The sequence below is a fragment of the Strix uralensis genome, chromosome 5 (assembly GCF_047716275.1).
Source record: "Strix uralensis isolate ZFMK-TIS-50842 chromosome 5, bStrUra1, whole genome shotgun sequence".
Classification (NCBI taxonomy): Eukaryota; Metazoa; Chordata; class Aves; order Strigiformes; family Strigidae; genus Strix; species Strix uralensis.
In genome coordinates, this window is record NC_133976.1 from 35,270,085 (window position 1) to 35,285,176 (window position 15,092).

At 39.1% G+C, this 15,092-nt stretch overlaps 1 long non-coding RNA gene across 1 annotated transcript; it reads right to left on the minus strand.

Moving 5' to 3' along the window:
* On the minus strand, positions 1-11,433 carry LOC141944211 (uncharacterized). The gene is made up of 2 exons (XR_012629188.1): positions 10,662-11,433; positions 1-323 (listed from the first exon to the last, which is right to left on the minus strand). It is a non-coding gene; the product is annotated as an uncharacterized LOC141944211 (long non-coding RNA).
* Positions 11,434-15,092: the final 3,659 nt, after the last annotated feature.

The following is a 15,092-nucleotide window of genomic DNA, read 5'->3' on the forward strand; positions in this document are numbered from 1 at the left end:
TTGAATCCACATGTCTGTATTTAATAGTTTCTGGTACTCATCTGCATGAAATTGTTGAATCACTTTTGAATCCATGTTTAATTTGATGTATATCATGAGCGGTGGCAAAGCTTACTTAGACATTTACGGAAACTTCTTCCTTTTGTTAATATTTTTTCCCAGACTACTTCCTGATCAGTTCATTTGAGATCCCCATGTTTTGCACAGTAAGAATCGGGGTTTTTGTACCTCTATTATACGTTGCATGGTCGTCTGTCTTGAGGCTGAGGAGTCCTAGTCAATCTGGTAGATAGAAACTGTTTCATATCTTCAGTTCCCCTGTACTAGAGAAAATGAAGATTGTTCAAGATGTTATAGGTGTCTTTTCTTTTGTTAGAGAATAAAATTTAGAGCTGGAGTCTTCTATAAAGTGGCAGTAAGCATATTTTACCGTTACATTTTTTGCCATTGTTCTGTGTTCAGGCTGATGTATGTGCATCTGCACGTGCTGAGGAAGGACTTTTCCCCCGGCTTTTTAGATTGAGTGGTTGCTGTAGGTCTGCATATCCTAAGTTGGCTGTAGAAAACTTGTAGCCATTTATTTTTTATCTTGGAAAGACAGTTTTTTGTTTTAAATAATTATGAGCAACATTTGTAAACTTTTTGCTTGTGGGAAGAAAAATCATTCTTCTACCTGAGTGTGTATGGTTTTTCAATGAGCAAAATGGACACCTTTATTCAGAGAAATATGCATGAATAAATTCCTGGCAAAAATTAGGAATAGTTAAATAAGCTCTTAAATAAATACAGTCTCCCTTATATGCAATGAGAAGATTTGAAATGAATTAGTGAAAAAATTATTACATAAATTCAGTATAGTAAGAAGGCTGGTTTTGTTTATATGCGTACCAGATAATTTCTTTGCTTGTAAAGGCATCGCTGCTCCTGTTCTATCTCCTATGTGCAGAGTACTTTTACAGAATAAGCAGCTGCTGAGTCACACTTTCACTGAATGACTGACAGCCCCTGTTTCTACTAAGAATTGGTAGACTTTCTCTCCTGTGTATCAGGGGAGCAGTGTTATGCCCCTTACTTTGGAAATGAAAACATGACACAGCGTTATAGCTGACTTAATTGAAAATGCTATAAGCAGGAGAATGGAAATGTGTTTAGGCAGCCATGTAAAGCAAATAATAATCTATCTGCATTAAATTATTTACAGGCAGTAGTGATTTGTTATTAAAGAAAATAATATAATAGTGTTCATTTCAATGTGCTGAACTAGCAGTTCTGCAGTGCAGTTATTCAGAGGGAATTTTGCCTGAATATATGAGTAGTTATAGATCTGAGAGAGACACGGTGCTCTCTGTTGGCAATGTTTCCTGAACAAAGAAAAATATGTACATAACTAGAGTGGTAAGTCTAAACCTAGATAATCTACACTTTATGATACCAGTATATAACTTATATTGAATAGTTTGTGAGGCCAGAATAAATTATGAGAAGCTGTAAACATTGCCTTCCTCTTCATAAATGTAGGAAGGTTTTATTATGGAACCGTAAATATGTCCAATACATTTATTTCCCCTTTCTATATGATGTTTTAAATTCTCTTTTCCTTGAATGTGTAAGTACATGTTTGGATTGTGACAGGCAAAATCCAGTTTACGTTTACAGAAGTATCTGCAGCTATTACTTACTTTAAAATCCTTTAAGTAGTTTATGTTGTTGCTAGAAGCATAATTGTTCCACAAACAGTACGGTACTTCATGGTTCATTTAGCCATTGCTTTTTTTGTTAAATGTATAGGTATAATCTTTTAACAGAGACAGAAATTTACCTTTGACCATTAAAGATTTTACGGTCATTCATCATGTAAACACACATCTTTTTGAGATTTATTGTACTCCCATAGTATTCCATAAAAAGGTTTGTCAGTGCATTCAGCAGGGAAAGAGCGAGTGCATTTATTTGGTTGTTGCTGGGGAAGTGCTTATTACACCATTCTCCTGATGGCCTTCTTTGGACTGAAAAAAGATTATGGTATGAACTTCAGGTCATTTGAGTTTTCATATAGCCCATGAGTACCTCAGTTGCCATAATACTGAGGCTTCGTATGTGGGAAAGTTACTCATCTGAATAGAGTCATGCAGTCTTCATGTTCATGATTTTGTGCATGTACTAAAGCTTTTGCAGGACTGGACGTGACGGATTTCATATTGCAGTATTTGTGATAGAGTATACTTTATTGAAATAATGGCACTGGAATTTGATATGGGATTTTGTCAGGCCATACTAAGAAATCTTCCTTGTGGTGTGACATGAAAAAGTAACTATAAATTGTACAAATTATCTGAAGAATTTTAAAATAGCAGACAGTTCTATAAATAACATGTATGGAATACGTAATGATGTTTTGCAGTTTAACTCTTGATTAGCACGCACGTGGAGCAATCCACATAACTCACAACCACCTCAAATTAAATGCAGAAAGTTTAGATCACAAGCTCTCCTTTTTATTCCACATGCAGTACACTTGCAGCACATGCAGACAAGGTTATGAGCAGGTGATCTTGGCTGCTGTCAATGAACTACAGGGAGGAATGGAATCCCTTCACCAGAAATTTAACATATTTTAAAATATGATCTTGTGAGATATTGTTAGGTAGATTCACTAATTAATGTTGCAATAGGTAATATATTTAAAAAGAGAAACATGGTTTTAATGGGACTTCAGAATTAATCATGGCTAGTGAATGCTATTATTAAACACAATTTGTTCCTTTCTGTCCTGATTGCTAAGTTATTTTTAACATCATGTTAGTTTACAGAACTCCTCAAGGTCATGATCTAATTTGATATAATTTTCTGGTAAACAGTCTGAAATGGAAAAGTCTCACAGAGAAATAAAATTGTTGAGATAATAATATAAATGAAAATTTTGCTACAAGATGAAGGGAATGTAGGTTAATTATCATATTAGTGTACTAGACATGCCCATCATTTTTTTTTTCCCCCACCTTACAAATATTAATTATTTTAATATTGTTAGGATTGTATGTAACAAATACCATTTATTGTCAGATAGAAACTCAGAGACCTTTGCTGTTGCCAAAGTGGCCTTAGAAAACATACAAATTTAGAAGTTTTTTTCCTCTTACAGAAGCTATATAGGAGAGTATCACAGTAGAGAGAATAACTGACCTAGACAAAATCATACAAACATAGAAAATTAAACAAAACTAACAGTGTTGCTTTTCCACACCTATCCTTCTAGTTCCCCGAAGTGCAGGCAAGACATCCTTTGTTCTGTTGCCCTTTGTCTGCTTCTCTTCTTGCTGTCTACCTCAGGTCCAGAACCCTTACTCCTCAGATCAGATTGGCACCTGGTAAAACCTCAATGACACAGAAAATCTGCTCTGCAGTTTTTGATTTTACGTGAAGTTTTGAAATGAACTTACAGTAAGGCTTTGTAAGGGAAAAATGAGGTTAGAGGCAGAGGAGGTGTCATTAGGAGGAGTCACAGAGAAGCAGGAAAGTAATCAAGAGACCAGATTATCACTATGTTCACTAAATTTCCATTGAGATCTTGTCGTGGACTCCTTACTGCAGTACTCCCTAGGCTGAGTTCTTGCCTGCATGTGTATAATTTTGTTGCCAGTCACTGGGGCAAAATGGTCACATGCCATCTTCCCAAAAATTGAAGGGCCATTGAGCGTAAGGCTAGTGATGACTAGCACAGAGCCCCTTTGGCAACTCATTTTTCATGTATTCCCAGTGTCCCTAAAGGTCTGTGACAACCCAGAATGGTCTGTGCCTCTGCATACCCTCTTGTCCTGGCAGTCCTTTGCTGTTGTAACAAAATCCCCCTGGGCAATGAGAGGAAGCACAGGGTGGGATGTGGGTACTAACCGGCTATGGGATAGTGCCAGGGTCAGGATGTTAGCCCTTCACTTGAGAATTGGGTCCTATAAGAAACCTCCTTCTGTGGTTAAATGAATGGTGAAACCTCTGTTGTTTTGTACAGGCTGTAGCTGCACTGACCAGCCTCCCCCGGGACCCCCACCCACAACCTGCCCATTTAAGCTCAGGTCTAGACATCCCATTCTTGCTTGCATGGTGTTGTAGGTGTAGCTGTGTCCAGCTTTCTCTCTTGCAGTCTGAGTTCGCTGGCTGCCTTCCTGTCTGGACCTTGAACTACATTACAGGCAGCCTTTTCTTCAGCCCTGTTTCCTGGCTGAACCTTGAACTTACATGATAGGCAGCCTTTTCCCTGGTGCTTTCCTGCAGGAACACCTGGCTGCACCCCCTGGATGGACCGTGCACCTAGTTCAATACCCATGCCTGGGACTGTTGGTGGACTGTGACTCTGCCACCACCCTGGCTCTACCCAGGTGTGGGAAGGCCCTGTTGATGGGGGTGATGGTGGTCTCTGCTTGCCTGTCCTGGGGTTCCTGTAGGCTCCTAGCTCATCCTCCGTTGTGGCAAAATGTATCTGTCTCCTTTCTTGACTTAGCTTCACCGAACAGCTTGGTGAGAGCACACCCTCAGATGGACCCAGCTTCTATATACACCTTCATAGTCTACTAACCTTTGTTAGTCCTGGAAAGAAGATACAGCTTCATGCTGCCTAGCTATATCTTTCTTGATGACTTTCAGTACATGCAGCAGAAATAAGTGTTTTTCCAAAATGTTGTAGCACTTCAAGACACTTTTACTACTGTAGGGATTTTGTATTTACATAGTATGTTGCTTGTAGTCAAAGTCCTTCAGTAGGGATTTGGCCCCAAATCCTGCAGTTATTAAAAGGATGGTGTGGCCGTCTCTCTGGGTAGTCACTACAGGCTTTTGTGGGTAAACAAAATACTTTCTTATTGAGTGCTACACCTTTAAAACAAATTTTAGTTCAAGTCTGAAGCTCCAGCTGCTTACAAATCATGATGAAGAGAGTATTAGATTATGATGATCTATTTTTGAATGCATACCTTAGTTAATAGGTTTCTATGTGAGCATCTAAACCCAGCGTTCAGGGAACAGCCTTTGCATTTTAAAGTATAGCTGTTCTTCTTTCCTAACCAATATAAATCCATAAGCTAAAAGTATTGAAGACCAGTTACATTAGTTTATAGAGTGCAAAACACGCCAGTAAGTTTATTGTAACATCTTCTCTCAAGGTTTTAAATTCCTTATTATTGAATGAATTAAAGAAAGAGAATTCTACTTCTATAAATTAACAGGACTGTGCAAATAGTTGTATTTTTAAAGCACATAGGATTGTAGAACTTTATAGTATTGTCTTATCAAGTTTCATGCTTCTGTACACACAAACATGCATACACACTACCATATGTAGATGATCATTACTGTATAAGACTGCATAATTATTTTTAAAAATATTCCATTGGTAGAAGTTACAAATATTCTTGTTATTATGTGCCCATAAAATGTATACAGCTGCAGTAACCAATCTGTGATTCTTTTAAACTATCAGAACATGTATGACTAATTCAGCCTTTTATCTATCTGTGGATAATCATGTAGAAGCTAGGCACACAGGAATGCTGAACAGATAAAATAATTGGTAGTGTAAATCTGAGTGGGTACCCAGCTGGATTTGCTTCAGTCAGTTCTTCCTAGCTGCTGTCTTTGAAGCTGTAATCCTTCTGAGACAAGCATGGTCTCAGGTTCCAAACACACATTAATGCCACGATAAGAAACTTGCTGCAGAAAGGTTGTGCTACATTAGGGTGTCACTGCTCCCACAGCCAAACCGGCTGTGAAGTTTCCTCATTTGTTTCAGTGCAAAGTCAATAGCTTTCCAGGGTAATTTTAAAAAACCCAAGCTATTTTGCATGAAATGCATAAAGAAAGCTCACATGTCTTTCATCAGCTCAGCTCTGGACATAGTCTCTTTCACTAAATTTGTGATCACAAACATCTGGTGACTGGTAACTGTTCTTGCAGCTGGGCTGAGTTGAGGTACGCAGTGTGTTCTGGGGTGCAAATGAAGGGAAGAAAGGAGACACAGGATGTTGTGATCTGCTCTATTTTTGTTAATGGTTTAACTTCATTCAGCGGGGCATGTATGTCCCGGAGATCCATGGAGTCAGCAGCTCCCTCACAGGCATGTAGACATTAGGATCAGGACCCACTTGGTAGTCTCTCATGCCCAGTGCTGGGTAGAACATGTAAAACTTTTCTTTCTGTTTAAATACTCAAATACAAATATTACCTTATTTAAAATAGTGAAGCTGCAAGAGAGTGAAGGCTAATAAAAATCTTAGTTTTCTTCTAAAGGAGGGCATAAGCAATCCAGGAGATTCCTGGAATGTGTTGATGATAACTTCCTTCTCCAAGTGATAGAGGAGCCAACGAGGAGAGGTGCTATGCTGGACCTTGTTCTCACCAACAAGGAGGGGCTGGTGGAGGTTGTGAATCTCAAGGGCAGCCTTGCCTGCAGTGACCATGAAATGGTGGATGTCAAGATCCTTAGGGCAGCAAGGAGAGCACACAGGCATACAGCAAGCTCACTACCCTGGACTTCAGGAGAGCAGACTTTGGCCTCTTCAGGGATCTGCTTGATAGACTAGCGTGGGATAAAGCCCTGGAGGAAAGAGGTGCCCAAGAAAGCAGGTTAATATTCAAGGATCACCTCCTCCAAGCTCAGGAGAGATGCATCCTGACAAAGAGGAAGTTGAGTAAGAACACCAGGAGGCCTGCATGGATGAACAAGGAGCTCCTGGACAAGCTCAAACATGAAAAAGGAAGCCTACAGAGGGTGGAAGCAAGGACAGATAGCCTGAAACTGTCCAAGCAGCCAGGGATCAGGTTAGGAAGGCCAAAGCCCTGATAGAATTAAATCTTGCCAGGGACATCAAGGGCAACAAGGAAAGCTATAGGTACATTAGTGATAAAAGGAAGCCCATAGGCGGTGCTGAGATTCATCTGTGGGTCCTGAGGCAACAGCCAGATGAAGTGACTAAGCCACTACCCATCATATTTGAGGAGTTGTGGCAGTCTGGTGAAGTTCCCACTGACTGGAAAAGGGGAAACATAACCCCCATTTTTAAAAAGGGAAAAAAGGAAGACCTGGGGAACTACATGCCAGTTAGTCTCACCTCTGTGCCTGGCAAGATCGTGGAGTGGATCCTTCTGGAAACTATGCTAGGGCACATGGAAAATAAGGAGGTGACTGGTGACAGCCAACATGGCGTCGCTAAGGGCAAATTGTGCCTGACAAATTTGGTGGCCTTCTACATGGGGTTACAATGTTGGTGGATAAGGCAAGAGCAACTGACGTCATCTAACTGGACTTGTGCAAGGCATTTGACACTGTCCTGCATGGCATCCTTGTCTCTACATTGGAGAGATGGATTTGATGGATGGACCATTTGGTGGATAAGGAACTGGCTGGCTGGTCGCACTCAAAGAGTTGCAGTCAATGGCTCGATGTCCAAGTGGAGAGCAGTGATGAGTGGCATTCCTCAGGGGCTGGTATTGGGACTGGCGCTGTTTAACATATTTGTTGGCGACATGAACAGTGGATTGAGTGCACCCTCAGTAAGCTTGCCGGTGACACCAAGCTGTGTGGTGCGGTCAACATGCTGGAGGGAAGGGATGCCATCCACAGGGACCTTGACAGCCTGGAGAGGTGGGCCCATGCAAATGTATGAAGTTCAACAAGGCCAAATGCAAGGTCCTGCACATGGGTTGGGGAAATCCCATGCACAAATACAGTCTGGGCGATGAGTGGATTGAGAGCAGCCCTGCAGGGAAGGACTTGGGGGTATTAGTGGATGGAAAACTGACTATGAGCCAGCAATGTGTGCTCACAGCCCAGAAAACCAACTGTATCCTGGGCTGCATCAAGAAAAGTGTGGCTAGCAGTCGAGGGAGGTGATTCTACCCTTCTATTCCTCTCTGGGGAGACCCCACCTGGAGTGTTGTGTGCATTTCTGGAGTTCCCCAGCATAAGAAAGACATGGACCTGCTGGAGCAGATCTAGAGGAGGCCACAAAGATGATCAGAGGGTTGACGCACCTCCCTTATGAGGACAGGCTGAGAGAGTTGGGGTTGTTCAGCCTAGAGAAGAGAAGGGTCCAGGGAGACCATATGGCAGCCTCCCAGTACTTAAAGGGGGCTCATAAGTAAGCTGGAGAGGGACTTTTTACAAGGGCTTGTAGGGATAGGACAAGGGGTAATGGCTTTAAATTGAGAGGGTAGATTTAGATTAGATATAAGAAATTCTTCACTGTGAGCGTGGTGAGACACTGGAAGAGTTTGCCTAGAGAAGCTGTGTATGCCCACTCCCTGGAAGCGTTCAAGGCCAGGTTGGACGGGGCTTTGAGCAACCTGATCTAGTGGAAGGTGTCCCTGCCCATGGCAGGGGAGTTGGAACTAGAGGATCTTTAAGGTCCCTTCCAACCCAAACCATTCTATGATTCTATGATTCTGATATTTGAATAAGTGCTGCTTATGCCAGATAAATTAGAGATACAGGAAAAGAACTATCAGACTTGAAAATATTTGTTTCTACTTCTCATTTTCACTCATTTCTACAACCAGATATCTTTAGTACTAAATATACAGGCAAAATAGTCTCAAAATTTCCTGAGATGAGCTGACACAGAGTTTCGTAATGACATATGCATTCTTAAGTATAGTATTTCACCATTCTCCGGGTCTATAAATAAAAAATTATGTGAGTAGTAAGTGATATTCTTGCCTTTCTATTTTTATAAATGTCCCATTTCCAATGGAAATGAAACACAAAATAACTAAACTTTGGTCTTCCTGTGCTGTTTCTCATCTTTATGATAGTATATTATTGAAGAAGATATTCCATATTTTAGATGGAATAAATACTTATTGTGAAATGCTTAAATTTGCACAGACTTGTTCAACCAATCAGTTGTATATTCACTTTTGGTTGCTGTATATGCAAAGTCTGAAATTCGAACTGGTAACTCTGGTTTGATTGTTCTTTCTTTCTTTCTTTCTTTCTCTTTCTTTCTTTCTTTCTTTCTTTCTTTCTTTCTTTCTTTCTTTCTTTCTTTCTTTCTTTCTTTCTTTCTTTCTTTCTTTCTTTCTTTCTTTCTTTCTTTCTTTCTTTCTTTCTTTCTTTCTTTCTTTCTTTCTTCTTTTTTCTTTTTTCCTTTTTCTTTTTTCTTTTTTCTTTTTTCTTTTTTCTTTTTTCTTTTTTCTTTTTTCTTTTTTCTTTTTTCTTTTTTCTTTTTTCTTTTTTTCTTCCTTTCTCTCTCTTTCTCTCCCTTTCTCTCCTCTTTCTCTCTTCCTCCCTTCCTCTCTTCTGCCTTTCTCCCTGTCTCTCAAATGTAATTTTCTTCGTTGTATGTCTCATAGACTTTTGTTTCAATGCCCAGCTATCTTACTTTGGCACAAAGATAGCTACCTTGAATGTTTAGCAAAAAGATATTGTAAAATTTATCCTCTCACAGTTGTAAAGCATGAAATTACTTTGATGTTATTGTACTCTTGTAGGTGTAAGATAACAATTGTATAAATGAGGTGCAGGCATTGACTAACATCAAATACTACCATACAAGCAGTGCAAGGCAGAGTCCATATTGAGGCAGATTATCTGCTAATATAATATTATTGACTGTAGCTGATCAGAGAATTTGTTCCAGACTATCTGTGCAATCCTTCCTCTAAATTTAAAACCCCAGATTATTCCTTTCTGTGCAAATGCACTTGTGAATGAAACAAATGAGAGACATGCTCCTTTCTATAAAGGAGAAGCATTTGACACAAAGCATTGCCTTCTTTTCTCCTGCCAACTTAGACAATACCAGGAAATATGTTCCCAAGCAAAGGGATAATTCAATTAAAACCCTTGTTAGAATTTATCTAGGTTTTTTTTTTTTTTTTTTTTTTTTTTTAAAAAAAGAACACTGAGCCCACCCTGGACTCCAGAGAGCAGGTTCTGGTTAATCGGAGGCCTAAGGAGCCAGTCTCCTTCCTTTTGTGGCTGGTGTAGTAAAATAGTTGCAATAATGAATCAGTTCTAACTCTGTAGCTAAAATTTTCCTGTGGTAAAAAAACATTCCAAGAAAAAAATTACTTTGAAGAACGAGGCGAATACTTTATTCTAAAATGTTGTGCCTACACAAGAAATAGTTATTTTTCTAAAGTCTGTTGATTCATTTGGTCATGAAGCAAGTTCTTATAAAAGTCCTTAGCATTCATATACAGTTGTCAGACATTAATAGAGTCATGAATGTTTTGAGGAATCATCTTGTTACTGTGTTTTTTTCTTTTTTGGAAAAATTATTTCCCAAGAAGCCGTTTTTCTACTTCCTACCTTTTCTCACATTTGGTGTAGAGATGTTGGTCTTTGACTTTTTCTTAAATTTAGAGGGAGTAGTTTTTAGTTGGGAAGTACTATATTAACTTACACATACACTGAAAAAGAATCTCCAAAGCTGCTGACCTGTTTGTATTTTATTTCTGGAGCAATTAAAAGTATTTATTGAATGTTGCATTAAAGAAGTCATAGAAAACAGACAAAGCAAGTAGCCCTTGAACATCAGCTAGTCCATCCTCTGTTCTTAAGGCATATCCAAGTATGCCTAAATCATTATTGGTGGAGATTTGTTCAATTCTCCTTTGTTGCAATTTAAGTCCCCTGCCGTCTGTTCTCTATGCAGTAGCCTTTTACATGCCTGAAGACCATTATCATGTCTCCCCGCAGTCTTCTCATTTGTAGATGATGAAGAGCCTGGTCCTTTCAATTCCCAGACTCGGAGAGCTCTACTTGCTTTCCTCTGTACTCTCTCCATTTGATTCCTGGCATTCCTGGAAATGATGCTTCAGACCGAAGATAGTACTTCATCTGAATGAAGCCTTCCTATTGACACTTTTCCAGGATGATATTTGCTTTTCTTGCAACCTTGTGGCATCGCTGACGCATATTCAGTCTGTGACCCACTGTGACCTCTGATCCCATTTGTGGAACTGCTGCCCGGTCATCCCCATCTTCTATTTGTTCAGTCAATTATTACCAAGTGCTGTGCTTTGGATTTGTCCTTAGTAAAATGCATTCCATTTGTTTAATGACCACATGCATCTTATTTCGGTAATGCATCCTATTTCTTCAGTTTATCCTTCTGAATTCAAATCCTGCCATCTGTGTAGGGCTTCCAGCTTTTCCAAGCATTGCATCCTTTCCAAAGCCAATATGAGTGCTATTGATTCCATTGTACCAATCATTAATGAAAGTACTGAAAAGTGCCAGATCTGGGATAACTATTGTAACTTACAACGTAATGGGTGTGGAATGTCCTGGTCAGTGATTCTTCATTACTGAAGCTCACAGGACAGGCATGGTGTGAACAGAGAATTTTTCTACCGATATGTCATGACTTGAGGGAGTTGAAGAGAAGTTGTGTCAAACTGTCCAGGCCTGGGGAGCGCTGAGCAACAGTGCTGATGAGGGTCCTCATGAGGTCCAAAGCTGAAAAAGCAATAGCCTGAAGCATCAGTGTCTCTTCCACACAACCAGGGGAGTTATATTTTCTGTGGTCCCTCCCACTTTGTGTTTGTGGTTGTAGAAATCAGCCCTACATAATTGTACTAGAACTTTGTTTTAATATTTTCATAATTTAAACTGTTTTGTGATAAATTGAGTTTAGCCTAATTTCTTTTAAAAAAAGGTGTTCTTAAATAGGGAGAGAAAGAAAGGGTTAGGAATGTGAGCAGGAACTGGAAGTATTGTTGGAAGGGAACAAATATTCAGGAGCCAGAGCTGTTGTAGTGCTCTGAGTAAACCATGGTGTATATGTTTTCCTATTCATGGAAAAGCTTGTTAATTTTCACTTTTGAAAGTGTATTTTTTTTTCCTGACTTAAGTGCTATAAATGGCATGTTTCATTAGGAAATTGTATTTTTCTAAAAAAAATACTGATGAGGATTTTTTTTTTTACTTTCATCAGTGCTTCCCTGTGATAATGAGCTACCCAACATATTTGGATTTCACACAAGTTTTTCAAAATTTCATGTGTTTTAAATTAACGTTTCTATTACAGTTATTTTTTTTCAATAAATTCCAATAAACAGATACTTTACAGGAATGGTCTTTTGACAATATATTTTGGTGTGGAAAGTGCTTTTCTTTCTTAAAACTCACTGTAGAATCTTTCCTTATCTAAACTCACGATGAAGATGAATTTGCTATTCTTGCTAACAATGATTGCACTCGTTTCCAAGGCCAGTTACAAGAAAACAAATAGTTTGAGCTTCACTGGCACTTATACTTTCTGACATTTATCTCAGCGTATGAAAAAATAGAGATCCACAAGCAAACTTTTAAAAATGTTGTGCCTGCTCATCAACCTTGAAATTAGCTGCAAAACCAATGCACACTTATACTTAACTCCTTTGTTTTAGTTATGGTAAGGCAGGATTCCCAAGACAAAACTTACATTTTTGTGAGGGTTTTTTAGGAGTACTTGCTTATTTAATGCAAGTAAAGTTACCAAATACCATACCTGCTATGTATTACATGGTTTCTAAAGTATAGCCCTGCATTTCCTTTGGAAGGAATAAGACATGAAAAAATTGCATTAAAGAATGTTGTGTCAGCTAGGTAATTTCCCCTTAAGATATAAATGATTCAGAGGCTGATTCTTGCTGCTGTGTTACTCAGTGAACAACAATACAGCCTGATATAAAGCACTGTTTTACTTTATATTGCTCTTGACTGAGTGACACGGCATTGTATCAGGATAATAAAACCAGAATCTCATCCATAGTATCTCAAACATTAAAATAATTAATAAGCGATTTTTGCCATCAAAAAGGTCCATTTCTGGCACAGTCAAATTTTGAATGAACTGACTTGGATTTAACTCAAGGTTTGCTCGATGCAAGTCCAGTCCAAAAGAGAGCAAATGTAGATACCAAATCAATGGCGTATGACCACAACTGAAACATATTTGGTGGAAAAAGGTACTTGAGAAATCCAAGAAAATAAGTCAGTGGTGTCTTGATGGTTTATCAAAGTTTGGAAATGCACGTCCTAAGAGACTAACTTGCTGCATAATTTTGCAAAACTCAAAGCTGTTATTTTGCATTTCAAGGAGTATTGTTACCTGAAATGAAAAGTTGAAACTTAAATGAATATTTTCAATTTTTTGTACTTTATGACATGAAAACAAAAGCTTAAACTTTTTTTTTTTTTTTAATTTTGGGTTGGGTTTTTTTTTTTGGTTGTTGTTATTGCTTTTTCATCTTTTATCCCAAAATCAAGATACTGTCTGGCCTAGGACACTCTTGAGTTGTCTTGTCTACTTGTTCTTGAGCAACAGATGCTGTTGACTGACTGAAAAGCATCAGTTAGGAGTAACTGAAGGGTTAGGTCCAGCTCTGTTAGCCAGTATGAGACTACATATGGTGGCTGTTGTCACCTGTCTGCCACTTTCTTCCAACTGGAAATTTTTGTCCCCTCCCTACCACCAGCCTCCAGCAGAATTGAATGTCTGATTACTCATTAACATGATTCTGTCATTTTATGTGATTTGAGTGAGTTTAAATACTTCATAGTGAGGGATATTAAAAAAAAAAAACCCACCCTGGATCAACTTTGACAGAACTGGGTTAGAGGAGACTGCACACTGTGACGCCAGCGGATGGGAAGGTGCTGCCATCTCACCTGGGATGGGTGGTGAGGCCTGAATAAGCAGCTTGGGGAAGTCTGCATGGGTAACCACTGACACTGGATCTGCCACAACCAGAGAAGTTTGACGGGCTTTCTTTAATTCTAGCCTCGCCTTCAGTGCATTTTTCAGTTAAGAAAAATGTGTAAGGTGACAGCAGCATCAGTGAAATAGCAACATCAGAACATCTGAAGGAACAAGCAGTCCTAAGAAAGTGAGGAATTTTTTAGCTGTAGCTTGTAGACTCTGGGGGGGTGAGTTTGTAACCTCTTTAATGCCTGTGATTAACTTGCCTTTGGAAGTCACAACTGCTGCTAAGGACTTGGTGCCTTCTTCCCTTCACCGAAGGTGTTAGGAACTTGTAGCAGAGTTCTTCACACCTCCCCATAGCTGCTCCCCAGCCACAGGAGGATATTTCTCAGGATGTCAGTCTGTGTTATGAAGGTAATGTCAGTTCAAGGAGTCCTGCCTCGTTGCATGTGCCTTTTCTGCTCATCTCTCATTCCTACACCACAGTGTATCAGCCTCTCCACGGTTACTCATAACCTAGATCCTTTCAACAATCCACCTTCTCGCAGAGCCCCACCAACAGCTCCACAAGTGTTGCTGGGGAGGCAGCAAACTGGTGTGGTGGAACAGGAGAAGCCCAGGCTTCTTAAACTGGTTTTACCACTGAAACCAGTGAGAAGTGAAGCAACCATGAGACAATAATTTCTCAAACTGTTCTAGGATAAATGTGTTAAAATATTCTAGAAATTATTTGGAAGACTGTGCAGATGACTGGGCACAGGTAGGACATTTTGTTCAACTTTTTTAGGACAAATAGTCTGAAAATATGCACATTTATTATGTTTTTCACCATGAGAAAACAAAAGCTTCCAAATTTCTTCTTTGGCTTCATGATAGTACATTGCAGTATGATGTATTAAATCTAATTATTGTAGCCGCTTGCATTTGAAATTTTCTACTTAGAAGCATAAGAGCTAAAGCACGGACTTAACATTTTAGCTTCTGTAAAAAAATTGCTCTTAAAAACCAGCTGTTTTGACCCTGGCCAGGAGTGTGAGAACCATTACAACATTGTTCATTGATGAAAGTCATGTGTCATTTTGGTTAAAGAATTTTAAAACCTGTATCATCTGGGCAACAGTGAGTTCTTTTGTACTCTTTCTTCCTGTATTTGTGAAGCTGCTGTTGCAACAGAATCCCAGGCATTTGAGAATGAGAATGTTTGAGAACACCAATAACATGAGCAACAATCATCGTTCAACTGTCCAAGCACTGATTTACAGTATTCTTTGTAGTCAGATTGCTAACAGGCAACAGTCCAAAATACTTCAATAACCTTAAAAATGTTTCAAGGAAAATGTTACCAATTTTAATAGTGACTATGCAATACATAGTAAACATGAATGCAAAAGGTTAAGAGATCAGCAAAGA